At 49.3% G+C, this 17,112-nt stretch overlaps 1 long non-coding RNA gene across 1 annotated transcript; it reads right to left on the bottom strand.

Moving 5' to 3' along the window:
* Positions 1–1,411: 1,411 nt before the first annotated feature.
* LOC123365890 lies at positions 1,412–3,943 on the bottom strand. The gene is made up of 4 exons (XR_006577814.1): positions 3,824–3,943; positions 3,154–3,266; positions 2,495–2,582; positions 1,412–1,640 (listed from the first exon to the last, which is right to left on the bottom strand). It is a non-coding gene; the product is annotated as an uncharacterized LOC123365890 (long non-coding RNA).
* Positions 3,944–17,112: the final 13,169 nt, after the last annotated feature.

Below are 17,112 nucleotides of genomic sequence, written 5' to 3'. Positions count from 1 at the left end.
AATGCAACCATTTAGGCGACCACTTAGGGCACTAGGATTTGAGGGGTGGCATTTTCTTTGGCAGCGACCGCGGCGGCCGGATCTTCAGCCGCCCCGGTCGCTGCTGGTATTTAGGAGGAGGGAGCTGGGGCAGGGGAGCACGGGAGGGCCGCCTGCAGCAAGTAAGGGGAGGGGGTGAAGCACGCGGGGGAACTCCCCACCCCAGCTCACCCCTGCCCCGCCTCCTCCCCGAGCACGCCGTGGCCTCTTCACTTCTCCTGCCTTCCAGGCTTGTGGGGCCTAAACTGATTGGCGCCGCAAGCCAGGGAGGTGGGAGAAGTGAAGCAGCGATGGTGTGCTCGGGGTGGAGGCGGAGCAGGGGTGAGCTGTGGTGGAGGGGTGCCTCAGGGCGGAGGGTGGGGGGTGGGGAGCTGCCACAGGGGAGGCGCTTCAAGGCAGATGGGGGGAGCTGCCATGGGGGGAGCGGGGGCGCCTCAAGGCTGGGGCTCGGGAACGGGAGAGGGCGCAAGGTGGAAGTTTCGCCTAGGGCACGATACATCCTTGCACCTGCCCTGAGTCAGACACAACCTTTATGCCTCACCAAGACAAGGCCTTTCCTTGGACATCTTCCAGAGTCCGTCAAAGTCACTGGAAAGATTCCCGTTGATTGCAGTGGGCCTGCGTCAGGCCCCTAGTGAGGGGCGTGTATGGTTTCCAAAGGCCCCAGCTCAGTGATTGATGTTGCATTTGCAAAGCTGGCCCCGAAGTCAGTCTGACATTTCTCTGTAAGTGACAGAGCAGGACCGATATCGCAGCACTTCTCAGACTCCCCGTTCCCTCTGCAGGGCTCAGCCTGATATGAGGGCAAGGGAGTTACAGAAACTAATATTCTGGAGGCCCGGTTAACATTTATGGTGGCACAATTTACTAATATTTTCTGCAATAAATGATTAGTAGTAGGTAACAATGACACTTTCTCAGAAGTAATTATTTTCTCTCTACTAGAGTAGGTGAATATGGAGCTCCACTGACCTAACTAGCACCCTTCAACCTCGCTCTGAAACTGTGGTTGTGGTCGCAACAGATACATCCAGCGCAGTCAGTAGCTGTTATTGTATATGGAAACAAAATCTCCTCTTGTGATTGGCTGAAAAGAGTCATGTGATGAGCTGGAATTTTCTGTTGTCTACTTCCTCAGAGGAAAACAAGACTAAATGTGAAGTAAGGTTAGCCAATGATGTCATCTATGTCAAAAGATAAATCCTGTTTTCCTACTCTCACCTACAACCAATCAGGATTAATCCTTTTACATATACAACATGTAACCAACCATTCAGCACACAGTTTTCACAGGTCCAGCAGGGCGCTCCCAATGGGAATGCATTTTTTAATTATTGTTATTATTATTATTTATTAAGGAAACATAATTAAAGAACTGTTTATTTTTAATTAAAAAAGAAGAGGGGAGGTTTCGGTGGCTGTTGTACATCTCAAAATGGGATGTCTCTGGGACAGCATCGCCTCCTAATCCTGGCAGCATAACATGGTATGATGATAGCAGGTGCCAATCTCCACTTCACCATCATCGCAGTCATTGTATCGGCATGTCCCACCTCTCTCTAGGCAGTGGCTGAGATCTCGAGTCATGCGCTGGCCATTTGCTATGCAAAGAAAAAGAGTTGTGTTTGCAGTTGCAAATGCAGGCCGATATAAACTGTGACATCAGGCAGGTCAAAGGACAAGAGGAAATGGCCCATTGATGGCAGGGAAAGTCTTAATCAGACGTATGCTAGAGAAACGCACAGAGAGAGAAGTCTAACAGCCCAATCCAATGCCCATTGAACTCTTCCCATCGACTTCAAGAGGCTTTGGAGATGACCACAAGTCAGAAAAACAACATCACGCTGACTGTTCAGATCCCAAATAAGCATCAGAATAAAGGAGGAGACTGAAACAAGAGGTAAGATTCGCCCAGTAGATAGGGCTCTAGAGTAGGAGTCAGGAGACCTTGGATCCTGAACTTAACAGGATTGCTCATATGCCTAAATATTTTCCTGAAATTTTGGGGAAGTTGAGACCCGAATAGAGACTTTGCACCTGGACAGACCCATCTGTAGTTCTGGTTAAAACAGGGATTAATTTCCAAGTGAGTGCCCTCCATGGCTTCTTCTCCAAAGCTTTTGGGAGGCAATTGAGGCGCTTGGTTCAAACCATGCAACACTGAGTGATTATCACTCAAACCCAGTGTGAGCACTGAGAGTGAATCCTGCCTCCATTGAAGTCAATGGGAAATTTGTAATGTACTTGAATGGGGCCAGGATTTCAACCCCTAAGTTTTTACTGTGATTCACTTTAATCCTCCGTTGGAACCAGAAATTCAAAGTGAAAATCAGGGGGACTGATCTCCTGCAAAGCTAACCCTCTTTCCCTCTCCACCCTAACCCCCTCCCCCCATTTGAATCATTTGGGAACTGACACAACCAAGTTTGGCACGGCTCAAATATTTACATCTTACCTGAGGTAAACAGGGAGATCCCTAAGAAAACAACAAGCAGAAGGTAGAGAATCCTCATGGTTTGTGGTCAGCTGGAATCACAGGGAAACTGGAGAGAGGAGACAGAAAGACAAAATGGACTCTCAGATACATATCCACAGGTGCAGTATAAACAGCCCGACAGAAAGAGAGATACAGAGACAGATAGGTGATGAATGGATAAAAAATGAAGCTGAGGTTCCTTGAAAGATGATCACAGATCTCAAATTGACACAATTTTCCTATTAAAGAGCAAGATGCTAATGGTCCCATGAACCATAATGGATCCTGATCCATGACTTGGTCTCCTACATGCTATAGTAATACAAATAATAATAAAAAGAATGTTCTCGTTTAAATCTCTCTTGTTTCTGCCTTGATGACCACAACAGGCAACAGTTGTCATGGTCTAATATCTGCATGTTTCACACTTTCATATAAAAGCCAACCTCTCCCCCATCTCCCACCCACAGCACCATGCAGGCATTCACATGCCCAAATTCATTGCATCACCTGTTCTGTCCCCAGCTTGGTTGTAAACTCCTGGGATCAGGTGTCCTTAGCACATCTGTGGGTGCTCTCAAATCTCACTAATAGGGGAAGCAGATACAAATGAATGAAATAAATTGAGCTTGAGTTACCTGGTACTTACAGCTCAACACCCCTCAGACTTGCTTCAGACCAAAGGCTCAGTTGGCAACAACAGATCCACTTCCAGCTGCTGTGGCTAAGGGTCAGCTGCTACCCCCAAAAACTGCAGAGAAGAGAAACGAGAGAGCTACTGATACTGGGTTCCTTAAAAGATAAAGACAAAGAGCCCTTGAGTTCAGACAGGGTTTTCCTACAAAAGCTCATGGCATTAGGGGGTCAGCCCAGATCTCTTTAAACCCTCTGCTCGCAGCTCCAGTGGCCGGGCTGGGGCCGGATTTAAAGGGCTCTGGGCTGGCGCTGCTGGGCTCTGGGCTGCTGGCTGCAGTCAACCCAGAGCCCTTTAAATCCCGCCCATGGCCCCGGCAGCTGGAGCTGCAGTGGGGATTTAAAGAGTCCGGAGCTCCACGGTGGCAGGAGCCCCGGACTCTTTAACTTTCCCCTGAGCCCTGGGGGCTCCCAGCCACCTCTGCAGCTGGGAGCCCTGGGTTGATTTAAAGGCCCTCGGGCTCCCAGCCACAGCCGGTGCCCCAGGGCCTTTAAATCTTGAGAGGCACCGCCTCTTCCGGTTGAGGCCACGCCCCCCTCAGGACTCCAGCAGTACCCGTAAGTCCTGTAAGTTACTTTCACCCCTGGGGAGAGGACATAGATCTATTGAATTACCTGGAGCCTACCATACAGCACTGCTCTCACACCGTGGCAGTGCCCACAGCAGTGCCCACAGTGCCTCTGCCAACCACTTGTTTGGAACCTTATTGTTACAAAGAAGAATAAAATCCTGTCTTGTGATTGGCTGAAAAGAGTCTAGAATTTTTTTCTCATTGTTTGTCTGCACTACACCCCACTACATTCTGGAGCAGTATCAGCCAATCAGACTGTTTATGTAAATATCTCCATCCTGACTGGCTGCAATGGAATTCAGTGCTATTCATCACTCATTAGCTTCATAGAGGCACATACTCATTTCTGCTCCCTGAGTGGGTTATGAGAAATATTTTTTTCCCCTGGAGCTCTAGATTCATAGATTCCAAGGCCAGGGAGAACCAGTGTGATCATCGAGTCTGACTCCCTGTATAACACAAGCCAGAGAACTTCCCTGAAATAACTCCTGTTTGAACTAGCAAATATCTTCTTAAAAAATCCAGTCTTGATTTAAAAATTGCCAGTGATGGAGAATTGATTCATCATAACCCTTGGGAAATTGTTCCACTGATTAATTACTCTCCCTTAATTACCATCACCTCTAATTGCAAGTCGCTTTTAGATTAGTTTTAAAGAAAAAATAGTGTTGCTTAAGGAATTCATGCCAGGATTTAGTGATCTCCAGACATTCCCATTTAAATACCCAAAACATTGTACAGCAACAATCCTTATGTTTATATAACCCTTCTGCCCCTCTGAGTTGGCAGCAACAAGGGCCGGGTTCAGTATCCAGGGGTTCCATTTCAATAACACAATGCAAAACCGGCTCGAGCCCCCACCCAGTGACCTGGGACAATTACATACCACACACCACCACCTCCGGGCGCCTCTAGGAGGCAATACTTCCCCTCTCACAAGCACGGAGTCTGAGTGTAGCAAAATCCTTTTAATAAAGGAGGGAAACAATGTGGCATCATATTGGGGAAACACCACAAACAGGATTCATAACATAAACCATGAGCAAAAGACCCACCAAGTAAGTTTTGACAGTGTCCTTTTCCCCTTAGTGTCTTAAGTCCAATCATCCCAAAGTTCAACAACCCAAAAGTCTCTGTCCCTGGTCAGTGCCGCCTCAGAGTTCAAAAGTTTATCTGCAGAGTTTTACCCCCCCAGCCTGGGTGGAAATGAGGGGGGCACACAGGGTGTTAAGGGGCACCTTACGTGGTCCAAGGCTGACTGCCCCGCCTCTCCGTGGAGTTCTTCACCACGAACAGCTCCACTCCACCAGCTGTGCCGCTCCTCCAGCCAACCCATGAGCTGCTCCAGCCATCCCTGCAAACTGCTCCGCTCGCTTGCTGTTCCGTGGGCCAGTCCAACCATCCAGCCAACTGCTCTGCTCTGGCAGCTGCTTAGCAATAGATCTTCAGGCTCCCCCACTAGTTAACACATCATTCAGCTCAGTAAGTTTATCTCTTTGAGTGATTTCAGCTTGTAGTAGGGGAGCCCCGGTGCTGGTGCACCATTGGCCCAAAGTGAATTCAGCTCAGTAGCTTCTAGCTAGATTTCTAACAGAATCAAAATTAGCTCTGCTATTCAACAGTGGAGAGAAGAGGAGGTGCAACTGGTGTTCCAGGCCCTCAAAAGAGGCCCATACCATTAGGTACACATACCAGTCCCCAGCCTCTCTCAATTAACTGGGTTTTGGAACCCATGTCCCTTGTCTAGCAAGTGCTAACCTCTGTCATAAAACCAGTTCATAGTCCCTCATTCACATAATCAGGGTAACAACACTTTATTCCTCCTGCCCCAGTAACAGAGAAATTGGGGATCCCACAGCTGTCAAAGTGACCATTTTAGGCTGTTGTGAGCTATGCTAGGCAGGGTGGGTGTGCCTATGCAAACAAAATCAGCCCCTGAAATTCTTTTCCACACTTGCCATAATTCACCACCAGATGTCAGGGTAGAGCTCATCCTGACTCGGCTTACACTTATTTCAATGATCATCCAGATTTCTTGCTTTTGCGTGGCCACACCCCTGGGAAGGTTGGGGTGGGGAAGGGGTGGGGAATAGTTTATGCTGCCCTGCATCTGTCCTTCCTCTGCTGCAGAAGCTGTATCAGTGCATGCAGAAATAATCATCATCATCCTCTCCTTTCTCCAATGCCCAGGTCAGGTTAGGCCAAGGTTATGAACAAATTCTTGTCCATTTTGTCAGTGTTTTGGCATAAGTAAAAGTGGCACCGTATAGGGGGTGGGAGCAAACACACACCCCCCCTCAAAGTTTTGGCAGTTGCTCTGAGTTCCATTGGTCACAGAGTTAGGGGCAGGGCCTATAGCAGTGGTCCCATAGTAAATCAGTACAGCTGCTCCTAGAGTGGTCAGTCACATCGCTCTGGCTGTGTGGTCACAACGCCACTGATATTTGGCCCAGCCGCCCCTCCATGCAGCCAGGCCAAAAGGTTCAGCAACTTGGCACGACTCCTGGTGGCACCCGCTCCTGCACTCTGCGGGTAAGAGAGAGGGGACACTCCCCAGCCGAGGGAAACTTGGGGTCCTGCGGAGAAGGGGGGGCACCAGCAGGGAGTGGAACAAGATACCTGCTGGGATTGGGGGCCGGGACTGGAATTTGCTGTCCCAAACCAATACCTGCATTTGCACCCTGTTAAGTACCCAGACTGCCAGCCACCTGAAGTCTAGGCAGCCCCCCCTCCTATTTGCTATCCATTGGGGTACCTGGTTTGCACCATGAGAAGGTTAGAGTGGAACACCAGGGTTCTAGTCTGATTGGAACCTGGCTCCCATGGAAGGTACATGGGGTTGGCCCTGGAAACGTCTGACCCACCCGCAAAATCTGCTAGCAGGAAATCCACTCCCCCTCTGCAACCTGCATGCACAAAGCAGGGAAATATTTCCATGCCCGCTGGACAGGGCCCGTGTAACCACTAGGCGAACTAAGGTGCCAAGATTTGGGGGCGCCAAAAAGCAGTGCCCCAACATGTTTTTTACACTATTGCTGGAAAACGAATGAATAAAGAAAAGAGAAAGGTCATTGAACTTGCATTTTAACGTGCCATTCTTCTCTCGTACATTACAGCTATAGCCTATGCTAGCTCTGCGTGGCAGGCACAAGCGTGCTGCTTCGCTACAGTACAAAGTGGCAATGATGTCATTTTTCTCGTCTCACGCAGCCATTACCCATTCTGACAGGCTGTTTATAATGCTAAGTTTACTAGTTTTCGGAGGTTGTCAACTGAGACTAAGGGTACGTCCAGACTACCTGCCGGATCGATGAGTAACAATCGATTTATCGGGGATTGATATATCTCGGGTCTCATCTAGACACGATATATCGATCCCTGAACATGCTCTTTGTCGACTCTGGAACTCCACCAGAGCGAGCGGCGGTAGCGGAGTCGACGGGGGAGCCGCGGCCGTCAATCCCGCACCGTGAGGACGGGAGATAAGTCGACATAAGATATGTCGACTTAAGCTACGGTATTCCCGTAGCTCAAGTTGCATATCTTACATCGACATCCCCCCCTAGTGTAGACCAGGCCTAACTATTTTTGTTGAGTTGTTTCAGATCTAAGACTCTGGCAATTGCTGCTGCATCATTTCGCTAATACTTTGTGTCAGTATGTTAAGTATTTGAGTGTGTATGTTTATCATGGGCGTATATTCGTGTGTAGGTTGTTGAAATTTGTCATACTGACATTGTCAGTTGTTGTTGTATGATGGAGTAGTTATTTTAATATCCATGCTAGGTTGTGCAAAGTGAAAAAAATAACAATGTCAGCACTGTCAGGTTATTCATTTATTTTCGTTAAATATGTAGACTAAATAATGAAATTAATAAATTTTCAAGCCGAACGTGTATGAATTCTAATGAACAATGCCACATTATGCAGTATTCATTTTTGAAAGTTTATAATAAGCGATGCTCCAGGGGGAACAGAGTGGAGGGCGCAAGGTGGAAGTTTAGCCTAGGGCACAAAATATCCTTGCACCGGCCCTGCTGCTGGAGCTGTAAATAAGGAATTGTTGTGCCCTGAGCATTCAGCCAGGTACCCAGGGGCTTTCATGAATACTCACCAGAGTCTCAGGGCTATCAGAGAATGGTCCCAGCAGCACTGTGAGCTCTGGGCCTTTTCTCCTTAATGTAAGAGGGGGAATGGTCCCACTATTGTGGAGAACTTTCCTGGCTTCTGCACCACCCCGGTGAAATGGGCTAGCAGAAGGATCTGAATCCTCGCTCCCACTTTCTTTACCCAGAGGCTTCCCTGCCCTTGAGGACTCCCCTTGCACTCTCCTGTTTGGCAGAGTCCTCATAACCCCAACAAGGCTGGGCCCAGGATTCCTGGGGGGCTCGACCCCCAACCCTACTGTGGTCACCTGGGACAGGGGCTAGGGTGTCCCCATTCTGGGGTACCCTCTCTGCACCGGGTGCTTTCCTGACCCACTGATCATTACATACAATTTAAAGCAAATACAAGTTGTTTAATTAACAATTAATTTAAAAAAATAATAAGGAAAAATGGGAAAGGTTAAAGGAAAACATTACACTGCTCTGTGGCAGGGAACTTCACAAACAGTGTCTCTGGAACGTCAGGGCAATTCACAGTCTGTTCCTTGTAGGTCCCAGGCCTCCTTCTCAGGCTCTGGCTGTGCTGCAGGGACGCTGAAGGTCGGACACTTGCAATGGCCACACACCTTCGGGCTTTGAGTGGTGGGACCCTTCTTCCCAGCATCAGCCCCCGTCGGGTTAAGCTTCCCCTCCCAGCCTGGCCTGCAAGGACCCATGGCTGGGGGTGTCTTTCTGCACTGGGCCCTTTGCCAAGGTCCTGCCTTGGCTGGCCCCAGTTGCTCACCATATCTGGCTCCGTGGCTGCAGCTCTGCTCCCAGCACAGGATCTGCTCTCCCTGGGCCGTGTCTCTGGCTCCGTGGCTGCAGCTCTGCTCCCAGCACAGGATCTGCTCTCGCTGGGCTGTGTCTCATAGACTCATAGACTTTAACATCAGAAGGGACCATTATGATCATCTAGTCTGACCTCCTGCACAACGCAGGCCACAGAATCTCACCCACCCACTCCTGTAACAAACTCTTAACCTATGTCTGAATTATTGAAGTCCTCAAATCGTGGTTTGAAGACCTCAAGGTGCAGAGAATCCTCCAGCAAGTGACCTGAGCCCCATGCTGCAGAAGAAGAAGGCGAAAAACCTCCAGAGCCTCTGCCAATCTGCCCTCGAGGAAAATTCCTTCAAGACCCCAAATATGGCGATCAGTTAAACCCTGAACACATGGGCAAGACTCACCAGCCAGCACCCAGGAAAGAATTCTCTGTAGTAACTCAGATCCCATCCCATCTAACATCCCATCACAGACCATTGGGCATATTTACCTGCTAATAATCAAAGATAGCCTAATTTTGGCAATTAATTTATCCCATCATACCATCCCCTCCATAAACTTATCAAGCTTAGTCTTGAAGCCAGATACGTCTTTTGCCCCCACTACTCCCCTTGGAAGCCTGTTCCAGAACTTCACTGCACTAATGGTTAGAAACCTTCGTCTAATTTCAAGTCTAAACTTCCTAGTGTCCAGTTTATATCTGTTTGTTCTTGTGTCCACATTGGTACTGAGCTTAAATAATTCCTCTCCCTCCCTGATATTTATGCCTCTGACATATTTATAAAGAGCAATCTCCTCTCAGCCTTCTTTTGGCTAGACTAAACATGCCAAGCTCTTTGAGTCTCCTTTTATAAGACAGGTTTTCCATTCCTCGGATCATCCTAGTAGCCCGTCTCTGTACCTGTTCCAGTTTGAATTCATCCTTCTTAAACATGGGAGACCAGAACTGCACACAGTATTCCAGATGAGGTCTCACCAGTGCCTTGTATAATGGTACTAACACCTCCTTATCTTTACTGGAAATACTTCGCCTGATGCATCCCAAGATCACATTAGCTTTCTTAACGGCCATATCACATTGCCTAGTAGTATTGCCTAGATGTCATAAGTTATATAGGTGAGTGGCTACATCCTGGTAGCAATGGTATTCCACAACGTTTCTTAACCTGTGAGCAGTCTCTGATCCCATAAAAACAGGCATTGCTTGACAAAGGCCATTTCCGAGGTTAAACTTGAGGTTAAAGTGCACTTGAATGACTGCACATGCAGCAAGGCTGTCAGCTTGCATCTGTCAAACACGAAACTCTAAAGGACACTCAGAGATTGCAAGTGACACACACAAACAATGATAGTGAGTTTTTCCGTGAAACCCATATGGCTCCATGACTGCCTCCAAGCGCTCAGAATTCCCAGTTCCGCTCAGGCAGCAGCATGGTTTTACATCCATAAGTTACCATATTGCATTGCTGCAGCTAACCCATCCATGAGTATCATTATATTTACATCCTACCTGGAGCAGCCAGGACAACCCAGAGGAGAGCAAGGGCCAGGGCTGATATTCTAAGTGTCCGTGCACTCAGGGACGGCTCCAGACCCCAGCACGACAAACACACGCATGGGGCGGCAGTTGTCCTCAGGGGCGGCAGATTGGGCCGGCGGACCTGCCGCAGTCACGCCTGCGGGAGGTCCACCGGAGCCCCGGGACGACCGGACCTGCCGCAGGCATGACTGCGGAGGGGGCGCTCCTCCCACGGCTCCAGTGGACCTGCCGCAGGCATGACTGCGGACGGTTCGCTGGTCGCGCGGCTCGGCTGGACCTCCCGCAGGCATGCCTGCGGCAGCTCAACCAGAGCCGCCGGATCAGCCAACCGTCCGCAGCTGCGGGAGGTCCAGCCGAGCCGCGCGACTAGCGGACCCTCACCAGTCAAGCCAGCGGGAGGTCCGCTGCTCCCGGGGCTCCGGGGCGTCTCCTGCGCATGACTGCTTCGGGCGGCCGAATATATAGAGCCGGCCCTGCGTGCACTCGCACCCAAGGTTGAGCCAGCCAGTTTTCTGAGCAAGTTGTTCCGAGTGCTGACTTTGACTCTTGTCTTCTTCAAGTGGTTGCGGTACATCAGTGACCTATCCAATGTCACGCTGAGTTAAACTGGGTTTGGGTCGTGCTGCAGGCATTGGCCATTTAAGAAGATATTTAACTCATGGCTTGCGCTTGCATTATGCAAATGACATATGCTAGAAACTGTCTTGGAAAAGCTTGGCTGCAGGTGCCATTGAGTCCAGTAATTTGCCATAAACTTCACATCATCATTTAGGACTTTGTCAATTTCTGAGAACTGAGCTCAACAGCTGCAGCAGATGTTGTTGGCATAGATACATTTGCGCAAGAGTGTAGCTGGCAAGTCATTGATGTACATATTGAACAGTATTGATGAAAGAAATGAACCTTGAGGAAGACTGTTACTCTGGCACTTCAGGGAATTGCAACAGTCCCCCACGTGTACTCTGAAGTGCCTATTTTGGAGGAAGAGCTCTACTATTTTGACCACCCAACGTGGGGCATTTCTCTCAGCCAGAGAGTTGAAAGATTACTTTCCTAGTCTTTGTTGGATGGCCGTCTAGTGAACTGACACAACAAAGATCAGGGGAGTAATCTTTCGACTGTCTGGCTGAGAGAAATGTGCCATGTTTTGCATTGTGGATCAACATGAAGTCATTCTTAATCACCCAGTCCATCAACACCTCACTGTCACTATCCAAATCAGCGTACCCCCACTCAGAATGACTGTTGAAAACTCCAATGAAGATTGCTGGATGACCAAGTGTTGAGAGGACCTGCTGGTCCCAATGCACACTTGGCAGCTTGTATACACTGGCAGTCCTAAATCCATCAACCTGCACCACATTGTAAAAACTGGAGGAAAAGAGTGGAATATCTCAGAGTAACTGGAAGGAACAGATGTGGACAGACCAATATTAAGGTTCTTTAGAGGATGAAGAAGAGGTGCCCAGTAGCAACAAGATATAAGTGCAAGGGAGTTACAGCAACTGAAAAGCTGCTTAGCAGTGACAGAGATAGTATTGTTTTTAGTAGGGATGGCTTCCACCCTGGATTTTTCTAAAACAAGGTCAGTGGATTCAGACACAGCTGAGAAACTTTGGCAGCTAGAAACTGAACCAAATTCCTCAGCACCTACACTGTTGCTTGCTACAGGCAATGATTCATTCTGAGCTAAATCAACCCACTTCCCACCCTTCAGTTTCAGCAAAATGCTTGCAAAAGCTAGCATGAGGTTTTACTCCTTCAGGAGCACTGGTAGGCAACAATGCATTTTCCCCAGAAATTTTGTCCTTTCCCTTTTCAGCTAGGGGTTGCTCTACAGAAACATCTTTCTGGGTTTCAATGGAGTCCAGAAGGATTTCTGAGACAACTGACATATCCTCAATCAGCATAAGCTGAGAGGCACATTCTGTCTGCTCCTCAGACAGGAGATTGGAGACAAATTCTCCCCCAACAGATACCAGTCTGCTAGAACTGGAAGGGACCTTGAAAGGTCATGGAGTCCAGCCCCCTGCCTTCACTAGCAGGACCAAGTACTGATTTTTGCCCTGCATCTCTAAGTGGCCCCCTCAAGAAGTGAACTCACAACTCTGGGTTTAGCAGGCCCACACTCAAACCACTGAGCTATGCCTCCTCTCTCCCAGTGGTGGAAGGGATAGATCAGTGGTTTGAGTATTGGCCTGCTAAACCCAGGGTTGTGAATTCAATCCTTCAAGGGGCCACTTACAGATCAGTGCAAAACATTGGTCCTGCTAGTGAACGCAGGGGACTGGACTCAATGACCTTTCAAGGTCCCTTCCAGTTCTAGCAGACTGGTATATCTCCAGTTTGTTATTATTATTGGATAAACTGCCACTTTTAAGATTCACAAGGTTTGGAATTTCCTCCCCTGTGTTCCCAGACAAACTTTTGGAGATTGGGGTAGCTCCCTTCGTGGGCAAGTCATTACCCCCAACAGACACAGTCCTAAGAACACTTCCTTCCTGGGTTTTAGTTGAGTCCAGAACCACATCTGGCACAACTGACAAACCTTCAGTCAGCATAAACTCAGAGGTACTTTCTGCCTGTTCCACAGATAGAACACTGGAGACATTTTCTCCCCCAGCAGTTAAACTGCCTTTTGGACTAGACAAACAGTTGGAACTTCCCTCCCCCTTGTCACAGGCCACAGGGCTTTTCACAGACAAACACTGGGAGATTGGGATGGCTTTTTTAACAGGCAAATTGCCACTCCCAAGAGACAAACCATGGGAGACAGTTTCTCCCTCATTCCCGGTGAGCTGAACCTGCTTAGTGGTGGGTCTCCTTTCGGAGAGCCTATCCGCTGGCAATTAGGCTAATATCCCTGGGTTCCCCACTATAGCCCTCACAGTGGGTCTCCTCCATACGTGGCACTGACGTCTTGCAATCAGCTGGGGAGGCCCCTGGGGAACCGGGCACCCCTACTGATCGTCCGACTCCCAGAGCCTCCACTCAGAAGAGGGGGCACGGATCTGGCTTTGACAGGGAGTGGGCGTGGGGGATGCTTTCTGTACCGGGGCAGTAGGTTGTGGGGGAGCTCCCTGGATTAACTTCGTTTTCCGCATAACCTGAGACAAAGCATTAATCAGGATGCTGAGGGGCTGGCGATCATATTTTCCCATATCCTCCCCTAAATTCACCAGCTCCTTCCAAATCATGTTCCAAGGGTCTCCTTGGGTCGGCACTGCCCAGGGTTGTGGGAGGTAGGGGAATTAAGATTGGGAGGGTGCCTGGCAGAGTGAGGACCATTATTTGTAAATGTGATCGCCTGCACGGGCTCTGAGGTAGTTTTTTTGCTGACTTGTCTTTTCAAGACACCAGTTTCTCACACAAATCTCCTGCCTGTTTGATTTTTGCCACTAGTTCACTCCAGGTTAGGTGTTCTAAATCCACAGTCCCCATGGTCAATTTTGTCTGAGAATTTAGTCCTGCATAAGTGCTCTATACTAATTCGCGTCCCTGATACTGAAAAGTGATAATCCCGTTCTCTTCTGTCTGGGGTAATGAATCAGAGAGAGCTGCCAGCATTTTCTTTCGAATTAGGTAAGCTTCTGGGGCCTCTCCTGGTTTCTGCTCTTCCATTATGTACAGTTTTTTAAGGGAAGACACAGGCAGTAATATTTTAAGAGCACTTATCATCCATTCCCAGGGTCCAGTGGCAGTCAGCTCCCAAGGACCTATGCCTATGTCTAGAGCATCTGCATCACAAGGAGAGGCGCATAACTGAGCCAATGGGGTTAAGTCCATGCCATCAGCAGAGGGGCACATTTGCCAAACACGGGCCAGCCATGCAACGGCTGTGTCACGGTTCAGTCTCTCAGCAATAGCCTTGGCTTGACTAGGAGACCACCTTACTACGTCCGTGACCAGCTCTGTTGTGGGGAGATCGGCTCCTGCCACTGTGCGTTTCACCTCCTTTGTACCAACAGGGGCGACATGATGCCTGTGTGGCCAATCGGGGTTAAATGGGTTTTGAGGGTCAGCATCAGGGGGTATCTTTATTTTCCCAGGGGGCTCCAAATCACAATCCTCTCTCAACCCGGGCCCACACTTCACACCGGGCTCCAGGCCAGGGACCCTCAACCCAGCAGTTCTGGGCTTTCCTCTCCCAGCCTGGACTGCTTCCTACCACTCCTGGTCCCCTCCTTGCTCTGGGTGCACCAGCTCCAAACACTCCCCCCTCTTCCCAGGGAGGGGCTGCCCTTCCCCTGCCACAGCCCGTCTGTTGCCAGCTTCCTGGCTTTATAGGCCCCACCTATTCCTGCCCAGCTGAGCCTGCTTGGAATCAATTCCCTGCTCCCCGGCTCTTCCTGCAGGTGCAGCCTGTGGAGTTCATGGGCCTGCCTGGCCACCTGAGCCCCATCCAGTGCTGTGTAGGATGGACACCTCATGACAGGGCGTCATTTGATTGCTGTTTCTTTCAAACATAGCAAGGAGCAGGGGCAGCTTCTAGACAGTCGCCTGCTGGGAGATATTGCCGAACAGAAGGATTTGATCCTACTCACAACCCCTTTGTCCCGCTCTCGTTTGAATAAGTGACCTTTGGTTCCACTGTCGCTAAATATGCAACCCTTTCTTTTGTTATGTTAGGTTTTGGTCCAGCATGGGTAGTAATTTGTTGTACCATCCCTCTCAATTCCTCTAAATCTGCCGGATGACCTTCCGGCCAAACGGCGAGTTTCCCAGGGTAGTATGGGAGTAGTGATGCGGCGCAGTCCCTTAGGGATGGGATTATGAATGGTAATGCGTCTACATTTGCAGTGGCATCTACGGTCATTGAACCAGCCATTATCCGCATTAGTGCTCATCGGGTGAGATAGCTCTCCGGATCCTCATTGGCTCCTTGGGTGGAAGCTACAGCTTGGGCTATGAAGTTCCTCCTGCCTATTTGTTCCCCAAAAGTTGCCATCAGATTTAATACACGGTCCACGTTCGTTATTCTAATGCAGTCCAGAGTAGTTCTTATTTCTGGGGCTGCACATATTCCCATAGGCCCGTAGGAGGACGGCATCGGTACAGCATCGGGAGAAGGGTTCTCTATTCAGTGCCCCTAGGTAGTCGGCCATTGCCTTTAAGTCAGCTGCTGATACCGGGGTGGTTGTAACTTGGTCGCTGCCCCTGCCATCAGCAGCTGCTCTGGGGGTAACTGTGAGTTGATTAACTCTTTCTGCCCCTGTCACCTTTCAATGAAATATTATACCACACTCATAACGTCACAATCATCTAGTCCACTCTCCACATTAGTACTGTCAAAGTTAGACTCAGGACTCACAGTTTGTCAGACCACTCTGTTTTATTAGCACAATGCTCTGCTAATAACACCCAGATAATGTGAGCACCATGCAAGACACAAACTATCTTATTTATACAGATAAAAGGGCAGGAACTAAACCAAGGGACAAAGAGAGCAAAACTGTAACATTTACCAGGGGCACAGCATGCATATCCTACTTCCTTACTAACTCTTATCGATCTAAGGCCTGGTCTACACTAGGACTTTAATTCGAATTTAGCAGCGTTAATTCGAACTAACCGCTCAACCGTCCACACCAGGAAGCCATTTAATTCGAACTAGAGGGCTCGTTAGTTCGAATTTGGTACTCCACCCCGGCAGGTGGAGTAACGCTAAATTCGACATGGCTAGCTCGAATTAGGCTAGGTGTGGATGCAAATCGAACTTAGTAGCTCCGGGAGCTATCCCACAGTGCACCACTCTGTTGACGCTCTGGACAGCAGTCGGAGCTTGGATTCTCTGACCAGCGACACAGGAAATGACCCGGGAAAATTTGAATTCATTTTCCTGTCTGGGCACTTTGAATCTGACGTCCTGGCTGGACATCGGGGCGAGCTCCGCAGCACCTGCAACGATGCAGAGCTCTCCAGCAGAGGAGTTCATGTTATCTGTGAATAGAAAGAGGGACCCAGCATAGACTGACTGGGAACTCTTCGATCTGATCGGTGTGTGGGGCGAGGAGTCTGTGCTTTTGAAGCTGCGCTCCAAAACACGGAATGCGAAGACCTACAAGAAGGTCTCCAAAGCCATGAGAGACAGAGGATACAGGCGGGATGCAATGCAGCGCCGCGTGAAAATCAAGGACCCCAGACAAGGCTACCAAAAAATCAAAGCGGCAAACGGACGCTACGGAGCCTGCCACCACTGCCCCACCAGTGACCGTGGACTCTGACGATGGGACAGTGTCGACGTCCAGTTCCTCGGTGATGTTCGCGGACGGGGAAGATGAGGAAGGGTTTGTGGAGGACGAGGCAGGCGAGAGCGCTTACAACGCTGGTTTCCCCGACAGCCAGGATCTATTCATCACCGTCACGGAGATCCCCCAACAACCCTCCCCGGCCATTAACCCGGACCCTGAATCAGGGGAAGGAGCAGTCGGTAAGTGCTTTAACCATGTTAACTTTTATTCTTAATATAACAGGAAACTTAACTGTGTGAAAAGGAGGACTCTCTATATATGGGGATAGAACAGAAATCATCCTTGGAGATCTCCACGAAGCTCTCCTTGCGTTAATCGAAAAGCATCAGCAGGAGGTTCCTGAGGAGAGCTGCCTTATTGGGTGCTCCGTGGTAGCACAGTTTTCCGCGCAAGGCTTTCATGAGGTACTCAGGGAGCACTGCCTCCCCGAGCACGGCTGCATCGGGCCCTGGTTCGTGCTAGCTTTCACGCAGCATGCGCTCTCTATCTCCTTCAGTGACCCTCCTCAGGGTGATTTCGCTCGGAGACTCCTGCATCTAATTAGGCTAATTACTGTAATTTTACGCCTGGTCCAAAGTATTTTTAAAAAATCTACGGACAGACGGCATAG

Source organism: Mauremys mutica, chromosome 3 (genome assembly GCF_020497125.1).
Source record: "Mauremys mutica isolate MM-2020 ecotype Southern chromosome 3, ASM2049712v1, whole genome shotgun sequence".
Taxonomy (NCBI): domain Eukaryota; kingdom Metazoa; phylum Chordata; order Testudines; family Geoemydidae; genus Mauremys; species Mauremys mutica.
Note: the sequence above shows the minus strand (reverse complement) of the source record. Positions and strands in the feature narration are given on the sequence as shown.